The sequence below is a fragment of the Lagenorhynchus albirostris genome, chromosome X, assembly GCF_949774975.1.
Source record: "Lagenorhynchus albirostris chromosome X, mLagAlb1.1, whole genome shotgun sequence".
NCBI classification, from domain to species: domain Eukaryota; kingdom Metazoa; phylum Chordata; class Mammalia; order Artiodactyla; family Delphinidae; genus Lagenorhynchus; species Lagenorhynchus albirostris.
In genome coordinates, this window is record NC_083116.1 from 7118042 (window position 1) to 7140165 (window position 22124).

The 22124-nt window shown below is 39.3% G+C and overlaps 1 non-coding gene across 1 annotated transcript; it reads right to left on the reverse strand.

Annotated features, from left to right (window-relative positions):
- Positions 1–12141: 12141 nt before the first annotated feature.
- Positions 12142–12213, reverse strand: TRNAA-UGC (transfer RNA alanine (anticodon UGC)). The gene has a single exon. It is a non-coding gene; the product is annotated as a tRNA-Ala (tRNA).
- Between the last annotated feature and the right edge of the window lie 9911 nt (positions 12214–22124).

The window sequence follows — 22124 nt, forward strand, 5'->3', positions numbered from 1 at the left end:
CCACTTTTGCTGCAGAGGTGTTGGTGACGCCCAGGGGGAAGTTGAACCCACACACCCACCAGAACCTTGAACTGCACCTTTACAGGGAAATTCCCTGCTAAGAGGAAATATTAAATATGATCCAAAGTATTAGAATTCGACATCTTTCTTAGTCTGTTCAGACTGCTATGACAGGATACCATAGATTAGGGGGCTTATAAACAGTAAGAATTTCTCACCTTTCTGGAGGCCAGGAAGTCCAAGATCAAGGTGCCAGCAAATCTGGTGTCTGGTAAGGGCCTGCTTACCTGGGTTATAGACGGCAGTCTTTTCACTGTGTTCTCACATGGAGGAAAGGGCGAGTGATCTCTCTGGGGCCTCTTTAATGAGGGCATATATCCTGCTCTGCCCTTATGTCCTCGTCACTTCCCAAAGACCTCACCTCCAAATACCATCACGTAGGGGATAGGTTTCAACATATGAACTTCCGGGGGATACAAACATTCAGTTTATAGCAACATTCCAAAAAGCCAGGATACAAAAATAAAAATTACCCATCATCCCAAGAACCCGGAAAAAACAATTACAACACAAATGAGAAAAAAGCAATCAACAGATCCGAAAGGCATATAGTGTGTGTTCTCCAACCACAGTGGAATCAAAATAGAAGTCAAAGACAACTGAAAAAACTCTGAAGACTTGAAAATTAAACAACATTTCTAAATAATCCCTGGGTCAAAGAATAATTCTTAAAGAAAATAGAAATACATAGAGCTCAGTGATAACGAAATACAATATATCAAATTACATAGGAGGCAGCTAAAGCAGTGCACACAGGTAAATTTGCAACACTAAATCCTTGGATTAGAAAGGAAGAAACACTCAAATCAGTAATTTCCTACGTTGAGAAATTAGGAAAGTAAGAGCAAAATAAATTCTATGCAAATAGAAGAAAGTAAACAAAAGGAGCAGAAATTAGTGCATTGAAAATTAAGAGTTATGGAGAAAAGTCAATGAAACAAAAAAGCTGTTTTTTAAAAAATATCAATAAAATTGACAAACCTCTAAAGAGACCAACAATTTTTTTTTTTTCCCCAGTACGCGGGCCTCTCACTGCCGTGGCCTCTCCCGTTGCGGAGCAACAGGCTCCGGACGCGCAGGCTCAGCGGCCATGGCTCACGGGCGCAGCCGCTCCGCAGCATGTGGGATCTTCGCGGACCGCGGCATGAACCCATGTCCCCCGCATCGGCAGGCGGACTCTCAACCACTGCGCCACCAGGGAAGCCCAACAATTTTTTAAAAGATAGAATTCCAACATCAAGAATGGAAAAAGTAATATCACTGCAGATCCTGCAGTCATAAGGATAATATAAATGATAATAAGGGAATGTTATAAACAAATCTACACACGCACATAAATTGGAAACTGAGGAGAAATGGATAAACTTCTTGCAAACCACAAACTCACAAACTACTGAAATTCAACCAAGATGAAACAGGCAATTGGAGTAGTCCTCTAACCATTAAAGAAGTTGATTTGCAATTAAAGAACTCCTGCAAAGAGATCTCCAGGCCCAGATGGTTTACAGGAGATTTCTACCAGATATTTAAAGAGGAATAGACTGCAAAGTTACACAATTTCTTCCAGAAAGTTGAAGAAGAATCACTCCCTAACTCACCTTATGAAGCTAGGGTTACCCTAATATCGCAGAAAGAAAAAAAGGAAAAGGAAGAAAAACTGTAGGTCAATATCTCAAACAAAGCTGCCAAATTCATCAACAAAATATTTGAAAATCGAACGTGGCAAAGAATAATTACCATGAGCAAGTTGCTTTTATTCTAGGTATGCAAAACTAGTTCAACATTGAAAGGTCAATTAATGTAATGCACCATATCAACAAGGTTAAGAAGAAAAACCACACAGCCATTGTAGAACAAACATTTGATAAAATCCAATGCCTATCATGATTTAAAAACAAACAAACAAACACAACTCAGCCAACCAGGAACAGAAAAGTTTCTTCATTCTCACACATAGCCCCCTACATCTCAAAACCAGCAATGGCACATCAAATCCTTCTCACTTTTGGAATATTTTTGACTTACCCTTCTGCCGCGTCTCTCCTGCCTCTTCCTTTGATGCATCTCTGACTTTCTTTGGCCTTCCTCTCCTACTTATATCATGTGATTACATTGAGGCCACCTGGATAATTCAGGCTCTCCTCTTAAGATCATCTGATGACCAACCTAATTACATCTGCACATCCTTTCACAGCAGTACCTGGTTTAGTACATGATTGAATAACTAGGTGATGGGAACCTTAGAGATTTAGACTTATGTCTAAAAAATGGCAATAAGTGTCAAATCCAGACAAATCTCCGTATGGACAGGGATAGGAAGTCTTACTGGATGAATCCTAATTAAGTTTCTTCCTTTTTTCTATTCCAATATTTACTAAATATTTACTGAATGAATGATATGTACTCAGATTGTGTTAGATGAAATGGATAAAGTTGTGAATAAGAAACATCCCCTGCCCTCGTGGATCTGGTATTCCTGTGGCAAATACCAAGAGCTAAAATTCTGTGATGAATCCCAAGAAGCGAACAGATGGAATGCAGGAAGAAGAGTGCATTGGGCCGGGTGCCGCGATAGCTAAAAAGAGGGGAACCTGAACCAGTCTAATGGAGAACAAAGTTTACAATCTACAGTTCTCCAACGCTGAGGAAGCTGATGACTTCCACAATCATTTCAGACCTAAGGTTACATCTAAGAAATGGTAGGCAGGTATAGAAGTCTTCAGGCAGGGTATGTGAAGGTTGGATAGAGATCACAGGGATTTCCAAATACTTAGAGTATAGAGTATAGCTCTATAGGAGAGGTTTTGACGGGAGGTTGGAAAAGGACCCGTAATACTCCAGGTTTCTGGTCCTCAGTAAACATCCTTGCTATGTTTCTTACTTGAAATATATAAGATAAACATTTGTATTTCATAAGCAATAACTTTCAAAATTATTCTGAGAAATAATATGGCAAGAACTGTTGATAATAAATTAATCTTTCTTTCTTCCTTCTTTTAACTGTTTGAAGGAAGAGGGGGAAGTTGAAGGTTAGGTAACATTTAGTTATACAAACAGAACAACTCATTTTCCTGTGACCTCCAGGCACTTATGTAAGTGTCCATCATTTACAGAAACCAGTGCAGTGCCCAGTTTACACAGTTCACACTATTGGGATCCTATTTTTCCTCCTAAAATGAATCTTCCTCAATAACCACTTTCCTTTTTATTTTTAACTTCCTTTAGGAGGAACAGCTTGGGGTGAGGAGACATTTCACCGTGGTGCCAAGTGAAAGGCTCCTGAAGGAAACAGTGGGAGTGACTATTTTGACATTGACCGTACTGCCTTAAAATAAGTTTTTGATGAAACAAAAAAAAAAAATGGCCCGTGAAAATAAGATCCAAGCCAGCACCAAACATCCTGGTGCCATCTCAGGAAACCACTGTACTTACTGCACATATAATCTGTCTACACTCAAAAGGTGCTAGAGAGATTGTTTCAGGTATAATGTGTGTCATGATTACTTTCAAAATGACTTAAGGCTTAGTCACACTTAAATAGTGCAAAATGAGACAAGATTAGACAGAGACCATCTTAATACTCAGTTCACGTTTTGCCTCTTCCAGGAAGTCTTCCCTGACCCTGCTCCCTTTCAGCTGTTAAAGCTGAGTTATGTGCCTCTTCCTTTGTCTTACCATATGGCCTTTTGCTTCTATCTACTACAACACGTGTCTCCTGAAGGTTGGAGACTGCTGGTAGTTTAAGATGGTCTTCAGCTTCAGGAGATGCTGCTTATTTTGTGGCAGGTCAATATATGTTGCTAAATGCTTGGCATAGATTAAGTACTTAGTAAATAGCTGCTCACAGTCATAAGTGGGCACAGAAATAGGCCCTGAGTTTCTTGATAGTGAAGGAAATAAAGGAGCCATAGTGAACTATAAAATTTGAGGACCCTTTTTTCTCTATTCTTACTTGATCTTTCAGAACCAGGTGCACAGGAAATCACATCCTCTTTTTGGAAACACACTCCTCTCTCAACCTCTTTGACAATGTACTGTCTTGGTTTTCCCTCTACCTCACTGCTTACTCTTTTTCACCGTCTGTTATTTTTTCCTCCTCCTTATAAAGGTTGGAATTCCTCTCAACTCTATCTTTGGCCACATTTCCCTCTGTTTTTTTTTTTCCATAAGTGATCTCATTTATTCCCATGGCTTTAAGCATCAGTTACATTCACAAATCTCAAAGGTATATGTATAGTCCACATCTCTCTTTTGAATTCCAAACTCAAATATTCCACTGTCTACCTATATCACTAATTGAATATCTAATGTTTATCTCAAAAGTAATATTCAACATTCAACACAGGACTGCTTATTTCCTTTTCATCCTCCCAAGTCTTTTCTCCATCACTCCAACCTTCTCAATAATGGCAGCCATGAAAATGCTCCTCCCAGACATCTAATTACAAGGAGTGTAATTGACCAAGTGCTCAGATGTTGAGCTCTGAAATCCATCCACGTACTTGTGCAGAGGCTTTACTTTTCACAGACAGCTCCCAGCCAATGGCTGAGTGCAACAGGATTATTAAAGCAGGCATATTTATGGGGGATACAGGATTCCTCTGATAGATAACTTTGGCTTAAGAATTCCCTTATGACCTTGCTCAACATTCCTTAGGCTGCACTGTCTGACGAGCTTAAACTCAAACTTCCTTTGTTCCTTCTTTCCTCCACTCTAGGGCAAGCCTACACTGGTATCTCTCAGCCTTTCTTAGCTCCTTCCTCATTTCTTCTCACAAGTGTTTACTCTAGTAAAATCCATGCATGTTTAATGCTATCTTGGACTCTGCCTTTTAGAGGACCCAGATTAATAAAAGTGGTACCAAAAATAGGGTAGTCTGAGAAACAGGCAAGAAGATGAGGTTTCGGTATTGGCTTATCCATTGCCCAGCAGACGAAAAGGTGGGGTCTGTTTGGTAGGTAAGGCATAGGTAGTCCCTAGCACAAGTTGATGACTCAATTGCAAAATATTTCTCAGCAGGTGATTTGGGAAAATATCCCAGTGCAGGAGACTTTTGTGTTAGTGTAATGATGTAGGTATTTGGAGAATATTGTACATGTGCACAAAATAGCAGTTGGCTGGTTAATGCTAAGTTGTATCCAACGACTGCAGAAGGATAGTGAGAGAGTGAAAGATGTTAAGAAGCAATTAATAGCTTAGTGTGAGAGCCAGAGACCCTTGTTGATTGGTGGTAGCATATAAAGTGGCCCTTATCACATATAGTGCAAGAGCAGACATAGGGGAACATCAGGTTGAAGACCCAAGTGTGAAAGTACCAGAGATCCAGAAATGTTTCAGTGGTTAGCCAAAGATGGTCAGTTATGCAAAGATCAGAGTCCTGGAGTCCTGACACATGGCATGAAGATATACCCTGAGGTATGCAACTACTTGACACCTAGAACTTCTAGGGTTGCAAAGGTAGCTCATACCTCCCCCCAAAAGAACTAGTACATCTGCTATGTTGTAAGATCCACAAGGCAACTGGTACCTCCCTCAGGATCTGCTCCCACCTCCTCTCTTGGCTGCTAGTCCCATAACCAGACTTAAATCCCAGTATAACCTGACTGGGGATATGCTAGGTCTATAAGGAAGGGAAGATATATGTGTGAAGAACTAAAATAATCAGCAGGGGCCAGGGTCATACCCCTAAAATTGGATTTTGAAGGTACTTGATCAAGAGGACCAGAATGTGAGACTGGATAGGCAATAATTTGTTAACTTGAGGATACTGACTTGGACATGGGACACTCTCGCCAGGTCCCAGAGGATGGAGCAAACTTGCTGTTGGGGGGGCTATCAGAAGCCAGGAAAAAGCTATGGTCAATACTTAATGGAAATAGCCGATTAGCACTGGAAAACAGTGGAGGAAGGAAAAAAGGCTGTTAGAACTGGCCATGTGAATCTGGAAGATCAGAGTCTTATGATCCAGGGAAGGCCCAAGTGGACATACTATTTGCCAAGGCCATCAGGAATGTGCTGAGAGAAGGGCTCCAGCATCTCTAAGGAATTCAATGCTTATTTTATTTTGCAAGCCAGGAATGATGGTAGAAAAGGCAGTCATGGAGCTTAATTTATTAATATCCATGAGGATGATGGGGCCTAAAAACAACAGAGATCAGGTTGCAGCACTTAAATGCTAGAACCCATGATACCACAAATACTGTGATGACCAACAAGGTCTGAAGGGCAGCCAAGGGGGCTTGACCCATAGGGAGTCAGAGAAATAAGCTGAGCACAGCATCTCTAGAGGCAAAGCAGACAAGCAACCAACAAAGGTACCACTTAATATCTATAAGTAAAAATTTTTTAAAATAATATGGAGAAGCAAGAGGCTGAGTGTAGTTGACTCAATAAAAAGTCATGATCTCTTGCTTAGACCTGAATCAATGTTCAGATCTGGAATCCAGTGACTGAAGAGATGGACAGGTCCCTAGGAAGAAGACCCCTAAATACCACGGCAATATATATCCCATGATGATTCTCAAAGTCTTTCCCCCAAAGGACCTAGGGTCTTTGACTTAGGTGACTGTACAGTGAGAAAAGGGTAATAATAAGACATTTATAGTACTACTAATCACAGTGGACATTGATACATGGAGACCCTCAGTGTCATCACACTCTCTTCTCCCACTAGACTGGTAACTTAGAAGCCAAATAACAAATAGAATACTGGCTAAAGTATGGCTCACAATGGGCTCACTGGGTCTACAAAGCCAAATAAATAGAATACTGGCTAAGGTATGGCTCACAATGGGCTCACTGGGTCTACAAACATTTTTCCAGTCCCCACATGCACAACTGAAATTGATATACTTGAAAGTTGGAGTAAGCCCTACATTGTGTCCCTGGCCTGTGAAGTAAGAACTATCAATATTAGGGAAGACCAAATGGAAACCCCTGAAATCACCTGAAAATGATACGAAATCAGAACAATATCTTACCATCACGACAGAGGGTATGGCTGAGATCAGTGACACCATTAAAAATCTAGATAAAGAAGATATGGCATATATATACATGGAATACTACTCAGCCATTAAAAAGAATGAAATAGTGCCATTTGCAGCAACATGGACGGACCTAGAGATTATCATACTGAGTGAAGTAAGTCAGAAAGAGAAAGACAAACACCATACAATATCACTTATATGTGGAATCTAAAAAAAGGGTATAAATTAATTTATCTACAAAACAGAAATAGAGTTACAGATGTACAAAACAAACTTATGGCTACCGGGGGTAAAGGGGGAGGGATAAATTGGGATTGACATATACATACTACTATATATAAAATAGATAACGAATAAGGACCTACTGTATAGCACAGGGAACTCTACTCAATATTCTGTAATGGCCTATATCAGAAAAGAATCTAAAAAAGAGTGGATATATGTATATGTGTAACTGATTCAATTTGCTGTACAGTAGAAACTAACACAACATTGTAAATCAACTATAAATTTTATTCCAAATTTTTTTTTAAATAATAAAAAATAAAAGGATAGAGGAGTGGTAGCCTTTATATCTCTGTTTAATTTTTCAATCTGGAACCTGAAGAAAATGGATGGATCCTGAAGAATGACTGTATACAATCACAAGTAGTAATCCTGATTGCAGGCACTGTGCTGGACATGATACCTTTGCTAGGACATACTAATAAAGCCTCTGATGCATTCCATGCCACCATTGATTTAATGAACGTATTTTTACATTCTAATTAGCAAAGAGTATCAGAAATAATTTTCATTTATGTGGGATCAACAGCGTTCATTTATAATGTGTCACAGCTATGTTAATTTTCTTGCACTGTTATAATATAGTCTGAAGAATCTGGACCATAGAACATCACACTGATCCACTGCATTGATAACATCATGCTGATGTGACAGGGCAGGAAAGAAGTGACAAATAGACTGAAGGTCCTGTTAAGGCACATGTACTCCAGAGGGTGGGAGATAAACCCTAATAAATTTTAGGGACCTGAAAATTCAGTGAAAGTTTTACATTTCCAGTGTTCAGGGACATGTTGGGATGTCCCCTCCAAAGCAAAACACACATTTCTGTATCCATCTTGAATTCCCCATCACAAAGAAGGAAGCACAGCATTTTGTAGCCATCTTTGGATTCTGAAGGCCTAGAATTCCATACCTGGGAGTATTGCTCTACCCTATACACCTTCGGACATGGAAATCTATCAGCTTTGAGTCAGACCCAAGGACAAAAAGGCAGTGGAGCAGGTCTAAGCCAGAGTGCCATTATCCTTGTCACTTGAGCCACAAAATTAAATAAACCCTATAGTGTTGAAGATACAAGTACTGGGAAAGGATGCAGTTTGGAGCATATGCTCCAATGGGATATTCACAATATAAGCCCTTGGGATTCTGGAATAAGGCTATGCCATCCATAGAAAAGTATATGACTTTTTTGTGTGTGTGTGTGTGGTATGCAGGCCTCTCACTGTTGTGGCCTCTCCCGTTGCGGAGCACAAGCTCCGGACGCACAGGCTCAGCGGCCATGGCTCACGGGCCCAGCCGCTCCGCGGCATGTGGGATCCTCCCGCACCAGGGCACAAACCCGCGTCCCCTGCATCAGCAGGCGGACTCTCAACCACTGCGCCACCAGGGAAGCCCGAAAAGTATATGACTTTTAAGAAACAACTCTTGGAGTATTACTGAGCTCTGGTAGAAACAGAACACTTGACCATGGGTCACCAAGTGAAGATGCATTCAGAACTGTCCCTTCTGTTGGACTCAACAAATTATACACTCAGACACACCTAGAAGCAGTCCATCATGGAATGGAAATGTACATCCTACAATCAACCCAAGCAAGACAAGAGGGCACAAGTTAGCCGCATGAACTGGTAGCCTAGAACTTTTGTTACCCAAAAGAGTTGCACCAGTGCCCGTCCTCGGCTTGCAAGGGACTCCTGCATGACTGACTGGAAGAAGAGGAAAACTGGGCTTCCCTGGTGGTGCAATGGTTGAGAGTCCGCCTGCCGATGCAGGGGACGCGGGTTCGTGTCCCGGTCCGGGAAGATCCCACATGCCGTGGAGCGGCTGGGCCCGTGAGCCATGGCCACTGGGCCTGCGTGTCCGGAGCCTGTGCTCTGCAACGGGAGAAGCCACAACAGTGAGAGGCCCGCGTACCGCAAAAAAAAAAAAAAAAAAAAAAAAGAAGAGGAAAACTCCGAACTTGTTTTATGGATGAGCCAGCATGCTATGGGAATGAAAAGCAAAAATGGACAGTGGCAACACAGCCACATTCACAGTGGCTAACCTTACAAGATAGAGTAGAGCAAAATCATCCCAAGGGTAAGATGTGCACCTGGTTATCTACTTTGTGTAGAGGGATAAGGGGCCTAAGGTGAGAACATATAGATTCCTGGGTAGGGGTCAATGGACTAGCTTTCTAATCTGGGGCTTGGAAAGACAAAGTCTAGAAGACAAAGACAAAGAGGTTTAAGGAAGAAGCATGTGGATAGACATACAGGAGTGGGCATGAAGTATGAAAACATTTATATCACACATTAATGCTCACCAGGAAGTATTCATCACAGAGAGGCACTGAAAACCATGTTGATGAAATGACTCAGTCAGTTGACATTACTGGCCTTTCTCATCAGCCATCCCAGAAGTAGCATAATGGGCATTTGAATGGAGTGTCCATGGTGGCAGACATGGAGGTACATGTGAACCCAACAACATGGACTTCCACTGACATAGGTATTGCTATCTCTGAATGTCCAACGTGTCAGCAACGTAGACCAATGCTGAGCACCTGGTATGACACCATTCCACAGGGAGATCAAATGGCCACATTGTGGCAAGGTGATGACATTGGGCCTGTCTATTCTGGAAGGGCCAGCATTTCATTTTCATAAGAACAGATACTCATCCAGACATGAGTTTGCTTTTCTTCTTATAGAATCTTAGCCACTATCTGTGGGCTTATGGAATTCCTGGTCCATAGGCCTGGTATCCCACACACAACATAGCATCTAACCAGAGTATCCATTTCACAGAAAAGGATGTGCAGGAGTGGGCCCATGACCAAGGTTCCACTGGCCACATCACACACAACACCATCCAGAAACAGCTGGCTGTGTAGAACACTGGAACTACCTTCTAAAGATACAACTAAAGTGCCAGGTCAAAAGAAATCCTCTGAAAGGATGGGATGTCATCCTTTGCAATGCAGTGTACTAGACTGCATTTATTAAATCAGGGGCCTCTATATGGCACTGTGTCTCCCTTATGAAGGTACATGTATCTGGGAACCAAGGGTTTGGCAGCAAGTTTGGCCTCACACCACCACTCTCAATGACCCACTGGGGAATTGTGTGCTTCCTGTCCTCATCATTCAGGGCTCTGTGGGGTTGGAGGGTCTAGTTCACAAAGGAGCCGCACTCTTGCCAGGGGACATAAGTAATGGCAAGTTACGGCTGCCACCAGGACCCTTTGTATTCATTATGTCCAAGGACCAGCAGGTAAAAGGAAGAGTGACCATACTGGCATGTACAAGCGGTCCTGATCATCAGGCTAAGGCAGAGATTCTTTTTCCCCACTGAGGCCAAGAGGATTACGTGTGGGTCCCAGGTGTTCTCCTGGTACCTCCTGGTACTCTCTTGCCCCATTGTAACTGTGAATAAACAAGTGCAGCATCCCCAGACTCAGGTCTCAGAGCACTCAAGAATGAAGGTTTGGGTTACATCACCAGGTAAGCCACCAAGACCTGCTAAGAAGATAGCTCAGGGCAACTTGTTCCCCAACCCCACCAAATTGGGCTCAGAATACTTCCAATCCATCAACAGACACTGTTGGATTTCCCTCCAATAATATTCCTTAAAACCATCTACTTTTCTCATTTCCACTTCTCCACCTTAGTCTAAGCCATAATCATATCACATTTGGGTCACTTGAGAGCCTCCTAAATTGTTCCCTTTCTCTTTTCCTGCTACAATTCACCTACCCTACAAGAGACAAAGTGACTTAAAAAGAATACATCAAATTTCTTCTATGTGTTTAAAAACTTCCAGTGCTTCCTTACCAATTTTAACAAAAAATTCCAACTCCTAACAGCAGCTACAATATCCTGTATGATCTGGCCCTTACCTCTCTTTCCAACCATATCTGTATGCTCTTCCCCATAACTCATCAACCACTCCAGCCTTGGATTCCTTGATAGTGTTGGAATATGCAATCACTTTTTACCTCATGGTCTTTACACTAGCAGTTCTTTTTGCCTGCAATGGTCTGTTTTTGGATCTTTGCATGGCAGACTTCTGTTTGTCATTCTGTTCTCAGTACAAATACCACACATTCCCTGATGTCTTTCCTGGAAATCCAGTGTAAAGTACTGAAGTAGGTTTCCCCTGTCTCAACAACAACTGGTTATTCTTTCTCAACACTTTTTTTATTATTTGCTTATTTTTGTGTTTTTTTTCTTATTATCTATCTCCTCAAATAGGCTTTAAAATTGATTATATCAAGAATTAATTATGCCTTGTTTACCATTAAATGCCCAGTGCCAAACATAGTACAAGGCACATAGTAGATGCTCAAAAAATATTTTTCTTCCAGTTTTATTGAGATATAATTGACCTACAGCACTGTATAAGTTTAAGGTGTACAGCACAATGGTTTGACTTATATATATCATGAAATGATTATCACAATAAGTTTAGTAAACGTCTGGGACTTACCTGGCCATCCAGTGGTTAAAACTCCGTGCTTCCACTGCAGGGGGAGTGGGTTCCATCCCTGGTTGGGGAACTAAGATCCCACATGCCATGCAGTGTGGCCAAAGAAAACCCAAACAAACAAACAAACAAAAAGTTCAGTGAACATCCATCACCTCATATAGATACAACATTAAAGAAGTAGAAAAAACAAATATTTTTCCTTGGATTTTCTCTCTTAACTTCCGTATATAACGTACAGCAGTGTTAATTATATTTATCTCGATGTAATAATTTTTTAAATTTAGATCTTCACTTGCACTAGCCATATTTTCCAAGAATTAAACAAGGAGAAATCAAGTGGAGATGCTGGGGATCGAACCCAGGACCTCATACATGCAAAGCAGGTGCTCTACCACTGAGCTACATCCCCATGTTGATGTAATCATTTTTAATAAACTTTGTCAGTGTATAACCAAAGAAACTTGCCTGAGCCAAACCATTTTACCTTAAAAAAAGCAATATTATGTCATGTGTATGTAATTTTGATACAGGAAATTGGAGAATATCATAGATAGTAGTTCAACGATGGCTTTATAAAATATATAATATTTTATCCTCCATAGAGGCAGTAAAACCACAATTCACAAAACATTTTCATAGGAAAAGTGACAGCAGGTTATATGGAGAAAACAAAGACAGAGGTATAATGATCCAGGAATCCATTACTTTATGAGGATCCAATTAAATTATGTATTATTTATATGTTTGATTATAAAAATTATATAAGCTCATTATTGATACTTTAGAACATATATTTATACTATCAGAGATAACAACTTTTCCACGTAGGGTCACTAATTTTCCAGTCTTTCTTTTAGAGTAAACTGGATATACAGTTCTGTATTATTCCGATTTACATTATATAATCAACATTTTCCCACATTTTTCCAAATAAAATTTAAAGGCCTGCATTTTATGTGATCACATGAATGTGCTCTAATTTATTTTATTCCATTCCCTACAGTTAAATGTTTACATTTTTCTACTTTTTCTTATTATACAATAACTCTGAGAGGGTCATCATTATTTATTAATATATGTCTGTATTTATGATTATTTCTTTATGATATAGTCACCAAAGTATAATTTCTATGTCATACTTCTTGAAAATTTTTGAAGGTCGCTATAGATTGCTGTTTCTTTCCATAAGTTTATAAAATTTGTACTAATTTATAGTTCTGCCAGCAATATTTGGTTCTTGTTTCATAAAACTTTGTCATCCTTGAGCATCAGTATCTTTTATAATTTAATAGGTAACAAATGGTATATATAACTATTTAGGTTTGTATTTCTTTGATTACAATTTTTAATGTTTATATCATAATTTCTAATTTTTGATATATATGGGCATGATTTTTGTTTAGTTCCTACTTTTTAAATCAGCATCTCAAGTTTTCTTAATATATGAAAAGATTTAATTATAAAAAATGCTTTTACATTTCCAACCAACTATTATATAAAGCAAAAATCCTCTTTCCTAATATGTATCTATTGTTAACACTTTTCTTGATAGTACTGGTGTAATTTTATTTTACTTCATATAACATTTTTTGAGCAATAATGAACATGGAATTGACAAGCCAGGGTTCTCATTGCTGACTCCACCATATCTTTTTGTGTGACCTTGAAAATGTAGACAACAGATTTTATTCTAATGCAGAGACAGCTGGTGCCCACCCATTCATGCATTCACTCATTTATTCATTCTTAAGTCATTATTTTAATGAGTACCCCATGGAGAGAACTTGGAAATTTTCCATCCCTACATCTCTCCCAAAGCTGCTGGATGCCTGAAATTTAACCATTAGAGAATCATTTTAGGGACTATTGATCTGGGGACAGAGCTATCAAGAGGTTTAACTGTAAAAAGTCAAGCAACAGGCAAACAGCTGCCTCCTTCTATACATTAAATCACATTCTTCCACTGCCTTCCAATACACCAAGCAGGGCTTTGGGGAAAATTCCTTCCCTAGGGTTTCTCATCCTTTCTTCTCATTCCACGGCTTTGGATTTATATTGGGAGGATCATGGTGAGGTTTCATTAGATTATTTGGGGGTGAAGGATGGTTGCTTTCCTGACGAGCCGTAGGTAAAGAAGCTCAGTGTACAATTTACTTCATGCCTAGTCACCTCATGAGGTACTGGGGTAGGAGTCCCATTACCTTTCTCCTGAATAAGAGTAGCATCCTCTTCTGGGTTTTAGGTGGGCTTGGGGCCTGGATGCGTCTGTCTCAGGGCCAGGACTGTGGGATGACAGGATCGGACAGAGCCTGGGTTAGGATGAGGGAAGTGACTGAGTTATTCAAGTGCAGGGTTGGATCCCATATTTATTTAAAATTTTGTCCATCATAGATTTTTCATTGATTTCAAATTTTTAAAATATTACATTAGAATAATGTGCATTTTGATTTACTGATTTTTTTTTTTTTGGCCACGCCACATGGCATGCGGGATCCTAGTTCTCTGATCAGGGATCAAAGCCACGCCCTCTTCAGTGGAAGCGCGGAGTCATAACCACTGGACCACCAGGGAAGTCCAATTTACTGATGTTTTTGATGGCTCCTAAAATTCTGTGCCCTCGTTGAGTGCCTCAGTTGCTTGATCGTAATCCTGGCCCTGATTTTATTTCCTAGAGACGGAGGGATCTTATCATCACCTTCAAGCTTGATATTAACCAAAGCTGGATGATTCCCAAATCCAACCCCAGCTGTCACTTTTGGAGAAAGTTTTGGCTTCCTTCCATATCCATCTGCTCTGGCCACTGGGTGTATTCCACATGTTTGAGTCTATGTCCTGGTCTATATCCTGTGACAATTCAGCAATTATCTCTCATCTGGCATTCATCTTGGCTGAACAATAAAACAATGGCAAAAGGTACCATGCACTCTGGAGACCTCCACAGACTTCTTTGGTTCAGGAACTTGGGGTAGGTGGAGTTGGGGATGGTGGGCAGCAGGACATATTCCTTCAAGGCTCTGAAGCGGCAGGGGCCTGCAGAAGGTACACTATTACAGGGATTCTTAAACCTGGCTACATACTACAATCACCTGAAGAGCTTTCAAAAATACCTACGTCTGGGTTCTACCCTCAGCTTTTCATTTAATTGGTCTGGGGTAGAACTGAGGCGCTGGGGTTTTGTAAAGCTCCTCAGATGATATTAATGTGAAACCAAACTCGAAAACCACTGTCTTTCATTACTCAGGGGCCAGCTGAGGCTCACTCTGAAGGGCATGAGAAGCAGATTATTATGGATCTGAAGAATCAAGTGAATAGTTTCTAAGGCTTTGGGTGAAGAAATGTCTTGTACAGCGAAAACTGGTAGCAGTGAGAGGGAGGGTGGGGAGAAAGTTTCAGTATTTCCCTAAGATTTGCTCAGTGCTATGTCCCAATTCATTATGGATGTTGGGAGCTGAATACTCTTTTTCCCAGAGTGCCCAAACTTTTGTTGAGTTTTGTTTTTGAGGTATAACCCTGGTCTCTGCTTATAATCACATTTGAAGCTATAGAATCTCACCAAGTGAGTTTCTAAATGTATTTTAAACATTTACCAAGGAGCTTCTTCCAAAATATGTTTTTTTTTTTTTTTTTTTGCGGTACACGGGCCTCTCACTGTTGTGGCCTCTCCCATTGTGGAGCACAGGCTCCGGATGCGCAGGCTCAGCGGCCATGGCTCACGGGCCCAGCCACTCCGCGGCATGTGGGATCTTCCCGGACCGGGGCCCGAACCCGCGTCCCCTGCATCGGCAGGTGGACTCTCAACCACTGCGCCACCAGGGAAGCCCTGGTGTATGTTTTGAATACCTTGAGAGACATGTTTCTACTGCCAGTTTTAGGCTAGAGTGTAAAATTTCTAGTAAACATCAATCTCAATTTCAAAGCCATAACCCCTTGCCTTCAGAAAATCCTCTCCATTTTAGAGTTGGAAATAAGAGAGCACCGATGTGGAGAGGGGCTGATATTGCTTCTCAGGTCGTCAATGACCATAATGACGTGAAGAAGATGGAACAGTTTCTATCTTCATTACCCTAATAGGACTTTGAGGACTATTAGGGTAATGAAGATTAATAGTTCCATTACTCTTTCACTTTCGTGCTAAACCAAAGCCACAGATCACTGAGGAGAAAAAGGTATCCCAAATATTATGTAATTGTCATTGACTGCGAACAACGAGGCACTCCATTTGGTTTCTTGCACTAAGTTTGGTTTCAGTCTTTGCTGGGTAACCAGAACTTTCTGTGGTCCAGATGATACTGCTGAAAATGATCACCATACTGTCCTCTATTTTGAGGTTTATTAAAAGCAGCTCTTGTTCTGTTGAGATGTCTTGAGAGTGGTGGAAGGATGGGATGCCAGGGCTGTTTCTCTCTCCTACATTTTGGAATTTTTGATAGAATAATTTTCTGAAACTTTGCATTAAGGTCAAAGGACTTCCACTGGGAGGTTTTGAGTCATGGTAATTACCTAGAAAAATATTGATGTAGTATATCTTTTGTCTTGTTTCACAACAGCATAATGAGAATTTACCTGGTACTTTTCCTAAACTGCTGCATGAATTTAGGGAGATCACTTCCCTTCTTAGAGCCTCAGTTTTCATGTCAACAACACTGGAGTTGAACTGCATGATCTCAAAGCTCCCATCCAACTCAAATATTCTGATTTGGTGATTTCTAGCTAAAATTGGGTGAGTTAATGCATGCAGTTTTTACTTCATATCTAGGAAGACAAAATAATTTTTCTGACAACAAATTCAGCATATCAATGCTGTAATGTTGCTATCTTTACACTTATTAAACTTTATTTTTTTCTAAAGACCTTAAAGCACTTTGACATTTCTTAGACTTTATCTCTGAAGCTGAGTCTACGCCTTATTTCATTAATTCTCACCATGTGTGTTTGAGCAAAGGTGACAGGAAGGTTATTATCCTTGCTTCACAGATGAAAACACAAGGTGAGTTAAATTACAATCTTCAAGGCATTGAGGGATAAAAAGGAAAATAAAGACTAGGACTCAGCCTGTATGGCAAAGGGAAGGAGGAAAGAAAAAGAAGCTGCTGGTAGCTGAATTTGGGTATGGGATGTGGGGACAGAGCCTCTATGGGGCCTGTTGCCAGGAAGCTACTTGAAAAATAAAGAGTAGGAGGTAGTAGGTAGTAGTGGTCAGATTGATCATGATTCTGTCTGCCCAGCCCAGATTCTAAGAACTTTTCTAAGAATTAAATGCTAAATGTGAAAGTGGACCTAGTAAGTTTTCTACCCTAGTGTTTTACCCAATACCTAATTTTCCTCTAAAAGCAGCAATTATTGCTAAGTCTTACAGTGCTTGGTATGTCATATGCATTATCTTAGCTAAATATTCATGGGTTGGTACCATTATTGTGTCCATTATACAGCTAAAGAAGCTGAACTCCAGGTCCAGGTCACACAGCCTGTAAGTGGAAAAACTAGCACCTGAATCTAGATCTGTCCCAACTCAAACCTGTGCTTTACAAAACTGCTTTCTAATGTTTCTCTGATAAGTGATATTCTAAAAGTTTATAGTAATATCATTTTTGTCTGCATACTACATTGCTTTATAAAAATACATTTCAATTTCTTCATGAAAATTTTGAGACCTCTGTCACTTAGTCTACCTACAGGAAAAAAAACTTTTTGTTTTCTTTCTATGAAAAAGATGAGCAGTGATATTGTGAAAAAATTACAAACAAATGGTATGCAATGTCTCACAACTCTACTGCAATTCATTTCGACAAGTATGTAGGAAGGTCTCATTTGTACCACATAATATGCAGAGAAATATGAATATGAAGATAAATAATACAGTCTCTATCTTCAAAGAATTTACAATAATTGAAATAGGCCCATTTCTTGGACACAGTAACATGGGTGGCTGCATTATATCCCACTCATTTGGAGTGATGGCATAGATGCTGCACCTTAATGTTTTTTCTGTCTATCCTAGGGATCCGATGAGAAGTATCTACAGAGCAGCTTCCTTCTACGTATGATATTCTTGGGCAGCCTTCACTGGTTGTTTCCCCAGGGCCACAACCCCTTTTCATGACGGTTGTGGAGAAACATGGAATAAATAATGAGTTGGCAAAGCCCTGTATCACTGCAGAGGAAGGAGTATGTATGTATTTATGTATTCCAGACATGTGAAATAATATTAGAGAAGATTGAGTCTTCAATGGTACATAGTTTTAAGGTTGGCAAGAAGTGGCTATTGATGGGGAGAAAAGTAAAGGTGGAGAGATCAAAGCAATTCTATGGAAGTGTAAGGAGGTATGAGGAGAGCAGATTTCTTAAGTTGTGGAATGCCATGAAAAGGTACTTAAATTTTGATATGAACAAAATGGAAAGACATTAATCATTGCAGTTCTGAAGGCTGTAATCAGTGCATAGGTAGTAGTTTTCTGTAATCCAGTGGCTTCCAAAATGTGATTCATGGAGCACTTGACTTTTATGGAGTCCTCTCATTAGTGACCCCTGTAGTGTTAATATTTATAAAGTCAGTTCTATCTAGGGTTAAAATAATGTACACATGGAGCTAAGAGTATCTCATAGCAACACACACACAAGGGTTTGATTTTAAAACAGGTAAGATAAATTATGCAAAAGTTACAGGAATTAAAAGTTTCTTAGGCAATTTACTTAAATTTAAATAATTTTTAAAAGCATGGACTATGGATGTCAAGTAATATTTCCGTCATTGCCTAAAGGTATATTCTTAAGAGTTGCAAAGCATTCTTTGTTTCAAAAGTCTGTGGCAACAGACAAGATTGATATCAAACTGAATAATTCATCAGCTAAACTTTGCTCATAGCCATTAGCAGTAATTCTGATGAGTATGCATACAGAGAACTTGTTCAAACTTTCCTCCTAATTTCAGCATTGAACTTGAATGGTTCTTGATTCAAATTTCAAGTTTGTCAGGATTTTCAATCTCCTCATTAAAAACAAGTCTAGGAAGGATTCATAACTTGAGAAGACATCCAATATTTATTTTTCCATATGAAATATACATGGATTAAAAATGTTTGGTACTTTATATTTAACATAACTTTATCAGATCCTTTTTGTAAAAGTATATCTTAAATCCCCAAATTTTAATATCTAATTTTTGGCCCATAGGAAAAGCTTAAGAAATATGTACTGAATAATTATAGCTTTACACTATCTGCCTATATCCAGTCTCAGTCTTCTCCACACAATATTCCTCAGAAGCAGAGAAATAAGTGTTAATTTCCTCATTTTTTGGATCAAGGTATTAAGGCTCCAAGACTTTAAATGATTATCCTAAATTCACATAATTGAGTGTTAAAACCAGCATAGCATGCAGGTTACCGAATCCAAGTTCAATGCTCTTATGTCAAATCAGAACATATTATATGATTCGTGTTATCAGTTCTTCAAAAATACTTGGAGGAATTTTACAATACAAGCTACATATAAATGAAATTCACAGCAGAAATAAAAAAGAATAAGATAATAAATATACATGTAGTCATAAACTAATCCATATCCTGTGGTCAAGAATTTACTGTGGATCTAAATTTCCTTGCAGCAATGTAAAAAGTTATATAATTTGCATCATTTGCCAAATGGAAAAACACAGGCAATGTGATATCATGTCACAACCATGCTAAAAACTCTCCCAATGTCTTTTCATTGCACTTACATATAATTCAAACTACACATGTAGCCTACATGTGTAGGCACAACATCCTCTGGCTCCAATTATTTTTCTAGTCTCATCAAGTATTACTTTCCCCAATGTTAACTACATTTTAATCTCTCTCTTCCTTCAACATGCCACACTCATTCCCATCTTCAGGTCTTTGGACTCACTATTCAATCCACTGGCAATACTATTCACCCAGATATTCACTTGACTAGCCCTTTCTTATTATCCAGGTCCTAGGTCAAAAGTCTTAGGTTCTCCTTATTCAAGCCTCAAAGAAATCATAACTGACCATCTTATCTAAATTAGTCATTTCCCCAGCTACTCCCTAATTAATTACCATGGCCTATTTTCTTCATAGCACTTGACCCTCTCTGAAGTTTTCATATTTTTCCTAATTTTTGTTTATTTCTCTTCCCCTCCAAGTTGAATGAAAATTTCACGAGTCAAATACTCGTGTATCTTTTTTTCCCACTGTTGGATCTCCAGCACCAAGGACAGAGCCAATTGGGCACTCAATTGTAAATGAACAGTCACTGAGATGAACTTTTCTGAAAACTTAATCCTAAAGCCTCATAAATTCTTTTCTTTTCAACTTTTATTCTTTTATTTTTTTAACATCTTTATTGGAGTATAATTGCTTTACAATGGTGTGTTAGTTTCTGCTTTATAACAAAGTGAATCAGCTATACATATACATATATTGCCATATCTCCTCCCTCTTGCATCTCCCTCCCACCCTCCCTATCCCACCCCTCTAGGTGGTCACAAAGCACCTAGCTGATGTCCCTGTGCTATGTGGCTGCTTCCCACTAGCTATCGATTTTACATTTGGTAGTGTATATATGTCCATGTCACTCTCTCACTTCATCCCAGCTTACCCTTCCCCCTCCCCACATCCTCAAGTCCATTCTGTACGTCTTCATCTTTATTCCTGTCCCCCCTAGGTTCTTCAGAAATTTTTTTTTTAGATCCCATATATATGTGTTAGCATACGGTATTTGTTTTTCTCTTTCTGACTTACTTCAACCTGTATGACAGACTCTAGGTCCATCTACCTCACTACAAATAACTCAGTTTCATTCCTTTTTATGGCTGAGTAATATTCCATTGTATATATGTGCCACATCTTCTTTATCCATTCATCTGTCGATGGCCACTTAGGCTGCTTCCATGTCCTGGCTATTGTTAATAGAGCTGCAATGAACATTGTAGTACATGACTCTTTTTGAATTATGATTTTTCTCAGGGTATATGCCCAGGAGTGGGATTGCTGGGTTGTATGGTAGTTCTATTTTTAGTTTTTTAAGGAACCTCCATACTGTTCCATAGTGGCTGTATCAATTTACATTCCCACCAACAGTGCAAGAGGGTTCTCTTTTCTCCACGCCCTCTCAAGCATTTATTGTCTGTAGATTTTTTGATGATGGCCATTCTGACTGGTGTGAGGTGATACCTCATTGTAGTTTTGATTTGCAATTCTCTAATAATTAGTGATGTTGAGCATCCTTTCATGTGTTTGTTGGCAATTTGTATATCTTCTTTGGAGAAATGTCTATTTAGGTCTTCTACCCATTTTTGGATTGCGTTGTTTGTAAAACTTCAAAAATTTTTAAAAAGACTTTGAAAACATGATGTGATATGGCTTTAGCATCTACTTTTAGAAATATGAAGCCACCACCAGTAGAGATGGGGTAGAATGAAGACAGAGTTTATGGCAGAACTTTGAGTAAAACTAGTATGTAATTGAAGGCCAACTAAATAAGAGCCTTTGAAGGAGATTAACATGAAATGCCCACAGAGAGGAAAAAAACAAGGTTAGCATTACAAAATCAAAGTGACAGGAAGATTTTAAAGCAGGTCATGAATAGTGTAAATGCCTGAAAAGTATTCAATGAATTTTTCAACAAAATTCCTAGTGGTAACCCTGGCAAAAGCAAATTCAGGGGAGCAGCCACAGTGATGATGAAAGTTATATTACAGTGGATTCATGGAAAATTATAACATGGAATTTTAAACATGAAAAATTGATGGCATGATTTTGTGCTAGACATTCTTAGAGTATATTTGTACTAGTCTCAATTTAGCTCTCTGCTCAAGTATCTGTACTAGAGGAGCACTGCCTTCTGATGAGATACTGAATTGGATATTCACAAATAAATTGGATTTTTTCCCACCAGTCAGGCTTTTAAATATTTGAATACCTACATACTGTATACCTTAAATCTTCTCTTCTGTAGGCTGAATATTTATAGATTCTCCAACCATTCCCACTTATGACCTGGTTTCAAACCCTTTACTTACATCCATGTTGTCCTCTGGCCACTCTAGTTTGTCAATGTCATCTTACAATGTGATTTCTAGAAATATTTAAGGACATCACTACACCTTTCCAAATACTTGTAATAGTTCCCCATTGCCCCATTCATTCTTACTTGCAAGACCTTCAACATTGACTTTAGCAAATATTCTTAGCCATTATTTCCCCTTTCTCCTCCATTATTTACAATACACAGTCTAGACCAGAGGTCAGCAAACTTTTTCTGTAAAGGGCCAGTTAGTAAATAGGTTTGCTCTGCAGACCATATGCTCTCTGTTGC